This window comes from Arvicola amphibius, unplaced genomic scaffold, assembly GCF_903992535.2.
Source record: "Arvicola amphibius unplaced genomic scaffold, mArvAmp1.2, whole genome shotgun sequence".
NCBI classification, from domain to species: Eukaryota; Metazoa; Chordata; class Mammalia; order Rodentia; family Cricetidae; genus Arvicola; species Arvicola amphibius.
In genome coordinates, this window is record NW_024582311.1 from 268642 (window position 1) to 277838 (window position 9197).

Below are 9197 nucleotides of genomic sequence, written 5' to 3' on the forward strand. Positions count from 1 at the left end.
ATTATGAAATACCTTAAGGAGTATAGGTATTAGGTCGTCTTGGAATTTCTGGTAGAATTCCGCATTGAAACCATATGGTCCTGGGCCCTTTTTCATAGGGAGGTTTCTGATAACAGTTTCTAATTCTTCGCAACTAACAGGACTATTTAGAGCATTTACCTGGTCCTGGTTTAACTTTGGTATATGGTATTTATCTAAAAAAGTGTCAATTTCTTTTACATTTTCCAATTTTGTGGCATACAGGCTTTTGTAGTAAGGTCTAATGATTCTCTGAATTTCCTCTGTGTCTGTGGTTATGTCCCTCTTTTCATTTCTAATCATATAAATTAGTGTGTTCTCTCTGTGCTGTTTGATTAGTTTGGATAAGGGTTTGTCAATCTTGTTGATTTTCTCCAAGAACCAGCTTTTTGTTTCATTGATTCTTTGGATTGTTTTCTGTGTTTCTATTTTGTTGATTTCTGCCCTCACTTTGATAATTTGCAGTCTTCTACTTCTCCTAGATGAGTCTGCTTCTTTTTTTTCCAGAGCTTTCAGGTGTGCTGTTAAGTCACCAATGAGTGCTTTCTCCGTTTTCTTTAAGTGGGCACTTAGTGCTATGAACTTTCCTCTTAGCACTGCTTTCATTGTGTCCCATAGGTTTGAGTATGTTGTGTCTTTGTTTTCATTAAATTCAAGAAAGACTTTAATTTTTTTCTTTATTTCTTCCTTGACTCAGGTGTGGTTCAGTAGTTGACTGTTCAGTTTCCATGAGTTTGAAGGCTTTCTGGGGGTAGCATTGTTGTTGAATTCTAATTTTAATCCATGGTGATCCGATAAGACACAGGTGGTTACTAATATTTTTTTGTAACTGTGGAAGTTTGCTTTGTTACCGAGTTTGTGGTCAATTTTCGAAAAGGTTCCATGAGCCGCAGAGAAGAAGGTATATTCTTTCCTGTTTGGGTGGAATGTTCTATAGATGTCTGTTAAGTCCATTTGGTTCATTACCTCTATTAAGTCTCTTAATTCTCTGTTAGGTTTCTGTCAGATTGACCTGTCCATTGGTGAGAGAGGAGTGTTGAAGTCTCCCACTATCAGTGTGTTTGGTTTGATTGCTGCCTTGAGTTCTAGTAATGTTTATTTTACATAAGTAGGTGCTTTTGTATTAGGGGCATAGATATTCAGGATTGAGACTTCATTCTGATAGATTTTTCCTGTAATGAGTATAAAGTGCCCCTTTCCATCACTTCTGATTGATTTTAGTTTGAAGTCAACTTTGTTAGAAATTAGTATGGCCACACCCGCTTGTTTCTTAGGTCCATTTGTTTGATAAACCTTTCCCCAACCCTTTACTCTGAGTAGATGTTTGTCTTTGTGGTTGAGGTGTGTTTCTAGTAAACAGCAGAATGTTGTATCCTGTTTTCGTATCCAATCTCTTAGCCTGTGCCTTTTTATAGGTGAATTGAGTCCATTGATATTAAGTGATATTAATGACCAGTGGATGTTAACTCCAGTTGTCATTTTTTATTTGGTAGTAAAGATTATGTGTTTCCTTTCTTTGAGATGTGCTGGTGAAGGGCCGCTAGATGTCTGAGTTATTTTGGGCAATACTGGACTCCTTTGTGAATTTCCTTTTGTTACTTTCTGTAAGGCTGGACTTGTGGCTACGTATTGTTTAAATTTGTTTTTATCCTGGAATATTTTGTTTTCTCCATTTATAGTGAATGAAAGCTTGGCTGGGTATAGTAATCTGGGCTTGCATCCATGGTCTCTTAGTTTCTGCAAAACATCTATCCAGGACCTTCTGTCTTTCATGGTTTCCATAGAGAAGTCAGGTGTTAGTCTGATAGGTTTACCTTTATATGTTACTTGACCTTTTTCCTTTGCAGCTCTTAATATCTGTTCTTTATTTTGTATGTTTTGTGTTTTGATTATAATATGGTGAGAGGATGATTTTTTTTTGATCCAGTCTATTTGGTGTTCTGTAAGCTCCTTGAACCTTAATAGGAATATCTTTCTTTAGGTTTGGGAAGTTTTCTTCTATAATTTTATTAAATATATTTTCTGGACCATTGAGCTGTAATTCTTCTCCTTCTTCTACGCCTATTATTCTTACGTTTTGTCTTTTTATTGTGTCCCAAATTTCCTGAATGTTTTGTGATGAGGATTTGTTGGATTTGCTGTTTTCTTTGATCAGTGCATTTATCTTCTCTATGGTATCTTCAGAATCTCAGATTCTTTCTTCTATCTCTTGTATTCTGTTAGTTATGCTTGTTTCTGTAGTCTCTGTTCGTTTACATAGATTTTCCATATCTAGCTGGCCCTCAGGTTGTGTTTTCTTCCTTGCCTCCATTTCAGTTTTCAAGTCTTGCACTGTTTCCATTATCTGTTTGATTGTTTTTTCTTGGTTTCCTAGGATATCATTTACGGATTTACTCAATTCTTCAAACTTTTTGTTATTCTTCTTGTCCATTTCCTTAAGGGAGTTTTTCGCCTCCTGTTTAAGGGACTTTATTACTTTCATAAAGTCCATTTTTTCTACTTCTTCTTGATTAGTGTGTTCAAGTCCTCCTGTTATAAGTTCGCTGGGTTCTGGTGCTTTCATGTTTTTTATTTTTTTCAAATTGTTGGAGGAATTCTTGCATTGGCGTCTGCCCATTCCTTCCTCTGAATAATCCCCTTTGGGTCTTCTTTTAGAAATTCAATTCACCCCAATGAATTCAATTTTCTCACACCAATGAATGGTGGATCTTCTGGTAGACAGTCAGGTCTCCTTGCTGGACAAGAGGCTCACTGACAAAGGGCCTACCTTGCTGCAGGCAGGCTATTGAAACAGGGGACCTGTACCGGCAAGGTACCAGCGGTTATAGGGTTTAGGGAAATAACCACGGTAGTCCTTTATAATAAATCAGTTTTAATACAAGGGAAAATAAGGGAACTTACAGATCCAAGGGTCCAGTGGAGCAGAAGGTACGCAGGGGAGAACCAAACGGGCTCCTTCCCACGCCCGATCCTATTTAAGGGGAATGCTACTCTGCTGTGGCAGCCACGCCCCTGAACGCAGGGATTGGGCCAGCTGCCCCAACATCTCCCCCTTTTGTCTAAATAAGACAGATTCAGAAACCAAATATAACTATATACAATGGGAACAGATCATATAAAATTACAAGAAGTAAACAATATCAGGTGAGGAGTATATAATGAAAAATTTTTCTAATCACTCTACTTTGGGAAGTCTAAATAATCTAGAAGGTAGCTACCATTATCTAATCTTCAACCCCATCAAAGATCTGAGAAGGAGAGCCTTCCCTGATTTATTAGCATCAGTATAAAACGTGTGGGCTCCAGTTATCGGAGCATCACGGACAATTCGAGGAAGAATCCAAGAAGTTCTCTTTATAAAGTTAAGCCTTTTGCTTTTTGGATAGTTGTTATTAATTTCTCCTAAAAAGTTAGCACAAGCTCTTTGCCGTGGTTTTATCTTCCCACAATTTTCGTATCTCATCAGCGGTGAAAGGCACTATGATTTCTGCTGGGTCTATGCCTGCTAGTTGATGCTAGTTGATGAAGTCTCAATTTGCCTTTTATGGTTAGTTCAGAAACCTTTTCCACATAGGTTTTTAATTTCTTACTTGGCTTATGAGGTAGAAAGATCCACTCTAAAATAATATCATCTCTTTGCATTAAAATTCCTGTAGGAGAAATTTTTGAAGGCAATATAATGAGAATACAACTGAGTTCTGGATTCACCCTATCCACATGTGCTTCTAGCAATCTTTCTTCAACCATTGTCAGTTCTTTTTCTGCTTCAGCTGTTAATTCTCTGGGACTGTTTAGGTCTCTTTCCCCATCTAAGGTTTTGTTTAAGTGAATTATCATATCAGGTGTTATCCCAACAGCCGGTCGAAGGCTGGAAATGTCTCCCAACAACCTTTGAAAGTCATTAAGAGTTTGCAGTTGATCTCTTCTAATTTGTGCCTTTTGTGTCTTAATTTTTTGTAAACCTATTCTATAACCTAGATAATCAACAGAATCTCCTCTCTGATTTTTTTCGGGAGCAATCTGTAATCCCCATTTAGGTAGAACTATTTTTACCTCTTCAAACAGTCTCTCTAAGGTATCCATGTTTGAATCAGACAATAAGATGTCATCCATATAATGATAAACAAAGGATTTGGGAAACGTCTTGCGTATTATTTGTAATGGTTGATTCACAAAGTATTGGCACAGGGTAGGAGAGTTCAACATGCCCTGTGGGAGGACGGTCCACTGGTATCTCTTGGTAGGTTGAGAGTTATTATAAGTAGGCACTGTGAAGGCAAACTTTTCTCTATCTTTTTCTTGTAAAGGTATTGTGAAGAAACAGTCCTTCAAATCAATAACTATGAGAGGCCATCCTTTTGGTAATAAAGAAGGCAAAGGAAGTCCAGATTGCAGAGAGCCCATAGGTTGAATAATCCTGTTTATAGCTCTGAGATCCGTCACCATTCTCCATTTACCAGATTTTTTCTTAACCACAAATACAGGAGAATTCCAAGGGCTGGTAGATTCTTCTATATGTTGAGCATCCAATTGCTCTTGTACTAGCTGTTCTAAAGCTTGCAACTTTTCCTCAGATAAAGGCCATTGTTTTGTCCATATCGGTTTCTCAGTCAACCATTTTAGAGGTAGGGCCGTTGGTGATTCTGGAGGGGCATCCATTGATTTGTGTTCTTATACAGCCCGAATGGCTGGTTTTCGCCATCTGTAATACCTTTTGATGTTTTCCTCAGAAATATATGCTCTAGAGGCAGCAGGAATGTTAATTTGAGTATTCCATTGCTGCAATAGGTCACGACCTCATAAATGTACTGCAATATTAGCTACATATGGCCTTAATTTTCCTATCTGTCCCTCAGGACCGATGCATTCGACCCATCTCGTGCGTTGCCTTACTTGAGATAGGGTCCCAATTCCCAAAAGTTGAACATTTACATCCTGTAGTGGCCAATACGGATGCCAAGATTCTGGAGTAATGATACTAACATCCGCTCCTGTGTCCAGCAGGCCAGTAATGAAAATGCCATTTACACACACTCTTAACTTTGGTCTTTGATCACTTATAGAAGTTTGCCAAAATACACGTAATTCATCTTTTGGGCTATTTTTGCTTCCAACAGCAGACATGGGGATTTCTAATTGTCCTGACAAGGCATGTTCTCCGCTGTAACGGAAAATGACTGGACCACATTCGCCATGGGGGCCTGCGAGAGGCCCCCCATGGCGTTTCCCGCCTGCAGCGGATTTCCTTGCCTATCTCTTGATGATTTGCATTCGCTGTCCCAATGTCTACCTTTCTCACATCTCCTACATAACCCTGAAGGCTGAGGCCTTCTATTCCTGTTATTCCTGGCAAAGGCATTATTATTATTATTATTTCTGTAAGTCCTTTGTCTGCAATTCCGTTTCATATGTCCCATTCTGCCCCAATTAAAACATTTGGTATTTTGATATCTCCTTCTACCGTTGGCAATGGCTTCTTCTACCCACGTATCGGCGTGAAGCTCATTCGATTCAATATTCATTGTATGTAAGACCCATTCCTCCAGGGGTGCTGATCTGATCTTTAGAGGCATCAAAACCCTTTTGCACTCTACATTGGCATTCTCATAAGCAAAGGACTCAATTATTACCTGCCTTGCTTCTGGGTCAGATATCCCTATTTGTACAGCTTTAGTTAGTCTATGTAAAAAGTCAACAAATGGTTCTCTCGGACCCTGTTTAACCCTGATATATGATTCCGTTCTCTGTCTTGGGTCTTGAACCCTGTCCCAAGCCTTCAAGGCTGCGGTAGTACATATGGATAGAGTGTGTTCATCATAATTAGCTTGTTCTAGAGAATCAGAATAAAGTCCTTCACCCATAATTTGATCTAGGGTGATGTCAACTCCCTTTGATCTTTCCTGCTGTTCTAAAAGCCTAGCCTCTTGTCTGAACATGCACCTCCAGCTCAATTGAGGTCCGTTCTCTAAAACAGCTGAGACTAGGTCCAACCAGTCCCTAGGGGTGGGGTTAATTGTAATGGACCAAGACTTTAGCATCTTCTCAACAAAGGAGCTATGCATCCCAATATTCATAACAGCTTGTTTAATTTCTTTCAGATCATTCATACGGATGGGTTCCCATGTATATTCCTTAATGATCTTAGGGTTTTTAGTACCAGTCACCTTTTCTGTAGCTATCACTGGGAAAATAGGTAGAGTTCTATTGAAGCTATCCCGGAGAGTTCTATTTATCGTTGGGGTTGGGACTTTCTTTTGTACTATTTGCTCCTGTTCATGAGAGTCCATAATTTCCTCGATCTTTTCAAATCTATTTACCATTGCCTTCTGCAATGCCTCAATATCTTGCCCAGTATTATGTTCCAAGGCTTTCATAGAGGATTCAAAGGTATGAAGTTTGTCCAACACCGATAACGTCTCATCCTTGGACAGAATTTTTATGGCATGAATGGTGCCATCTTGTATTGAAATTCTGTCCAGCAATCTTTCATAGCTCTTTGATAAAGTCTTGTTAATACATTCATCGGTTCGAATCTTCTCAGATAATGTTTCAGTTTCTACCGACAGGGATTGTAACTTATGATTCAAATTCTCAGGTAGTGTTTCAGTTCTTACCGACAGGGATTGTAACTTATGATTCAGATCCGCTGTTCCTGACTCCATACCTTGCATTTTCCTCTCAAGTGATAAAGCCATCTCAGAGAGAGATCTGTTATTCCTTTCCTCATGAAATTCAAACTTCTCCTCGAAAGTTTCAAATTTCTCAATTAACAAAGCCATCTCAGAGGAAAGTCTATTATTCCTTTCCTCGAGAGCTGCAACTGTCTTTTCAAGCTGTTTATTAGTGTTTTCCAAACCAGTTATGTCCTTGTTTAGTTTTTTAGCTCCTGCCTGTAAGGACTCTATCTCTTTTTTATCTTCCTACCATGTTGTAATGAAAAAAATAAAAATAAAGAAGATACCAAGCCCTGTAAATATCCAGCCAAAGGAAACCACATCTGTATCGCTCAAAAATTCGGTCATTGTGTAATTAAACAAATTAGAGAATCCTTTAATAGTGATATTATAAGACATTTTTAATCTTAATGCTTAATTTCAATCAAATGAAAAAATTACCTGTAATTACTGTTGTCTGCCACTAGATGGCGCAGTGCACCTAGTTTCACGTGTTTTTGGGAAACCAAAGATGGCGTCCCGAGTAGAGTTCAAGGCGGCGATGTTTCGTTAGCCTGAAATCAACGTTGAACCTCTGCAAAAGCTGCACAAATAGCTGGCGGGCGAGTGGGTAGCGATCTGCTAGCTTAATATCAACTTTGGGTCCCTGCAAGAACTTCACAAACGATTTGGCGGGCGACCCAGCGCCCTGTGGATGGGAGGGAGGGGGAACGCGCGCGTGGGACTCCCAACGACCAGCGGCTGGACGGGGCTGAGCGAGTTGGTGGCTGTGGGGACGTGCGCCGCGGGGCTGGAGCGAGCTGCGGTTTTGTCTGGCGGTGCGGAGCCGTCCGCGAGGTTGTCTGGGCACACACGGGCAAACAGCTCCTGGGCGGGGCAATGCAGCAGACCAGGCACAGCAGAGGATACTGGGTCGTTCGGCCGCGGGCTGTCTCCGTATGGAGACCAGGAAATAAAAAAAAAAAAAGAGTGCGAGGTCCTGCTCAATCAGCTGAATTAGAATTAGGGCGGTTCAGCCTGCCTGTGAATTGCGAGCAGACCACAGCAGACTTACTGCCCACGGGGTTCTGCCCCACGTAAGGATTTAAGTGGATTTAATTACCACGTTGGTGCGCCAAATGTACCGGCAAATGTACCGGCAAGTACCGGCGGTACCGGCGGTTGTAGGGGTTAAGGAATAACCACGATAGTCCTTTTATAATTAATCAGTTTTAATACAAGGGGAAATAAGGGAACTTACAGAACCAAGGGTCCAGCGGAGCAGAAGGTACGCGGGAAAGAGCAAAATGGGGCTCCTTCCGGTGCCCCAATCCTATTTAAGGGTATCCTGCTTCCCTGGGGCAGCCACGTCCCTGAACGCAGGGATTGGGCCAGCTGCCCCAACACCCTAACACTAACCCTAACCCTAACCCTAACGCTAAACCTAATCCTAAACCCTAACGCTAACCCTAACCCTAACTCTGACATTAACATTAACCCTAACGCTAATACTAACCCTAACCCTAACCATAACCAAACCCTCCCTAACCTTAAGCCTAACCTTAACCCCAGCCCTAACCCTAAGCCTAAGCCTAACACTAAACCTAACACTAACCCTAATTCTAACCCTAACCCTAACCCTAATCCAAACCCTAACCCTCCTTAACCCGAACACTAAACCTAACCCTAACCCTAAACCTAAACCTAAATTATAACCCTAACCCTAACCCAAATCCTAACACTAACCTAACCCAACATTAACCCTAACCCTAAAAATAACCCTAAACCTAACCCTAACCCTAACGCTAACCATAATCCTAACCCTAACCCTAACCCTAACTCTAACCCTAACCCTCCCTAACCCTAGCCCTAACCCTAACCCTAATCCTAACCCTAAACCTAACCCTAACCCTAACCCTAAACCTAACCCTAACCCTAACCCCAACCCTAACCCTAACCCTAAGCCTAACCCTAACACTAACCCTAACGCTAACCCTAATCATAACCCTAACCCTAACCCTCCCTAACCCTAACCATAACCGTAAGCCTAACCCTAATCCCAAACCTAAACCTAAACCCTAACCCTAACCCTAACCCTAACCCTAACGCTAACCCTAACCCTAACCCTAACCATAACCCTCCCTAAACATAACCTTAACCCTAACCCTAACCCTAATCCAAACTCTAAACCGACGCTAACCCTAACCCTAACCCTAACCCTCCCTAACCCTAACTCTAACCCTAAACCTAAACCTTACCCAATCCCTAACCCTAAACCTAATCCTAACCCTAAACCGAACGCTAACCCTAATCCTAACCCTAACCCTAATCCTCCCTAAGCCTAACCCTAACCCTGCCTAACTTTAACCATAAACCTACCTAAAATTAACCCTAACACTAACACTAACAGTAAACCTAACCCTAACCCTAACACTAACACTAACCCTAAAACTAAACCTAACCATAACCTTAACGCTAACCCTAACCCTAACGCTAACCCTAACCCTAAATCTAACCATAACTCTA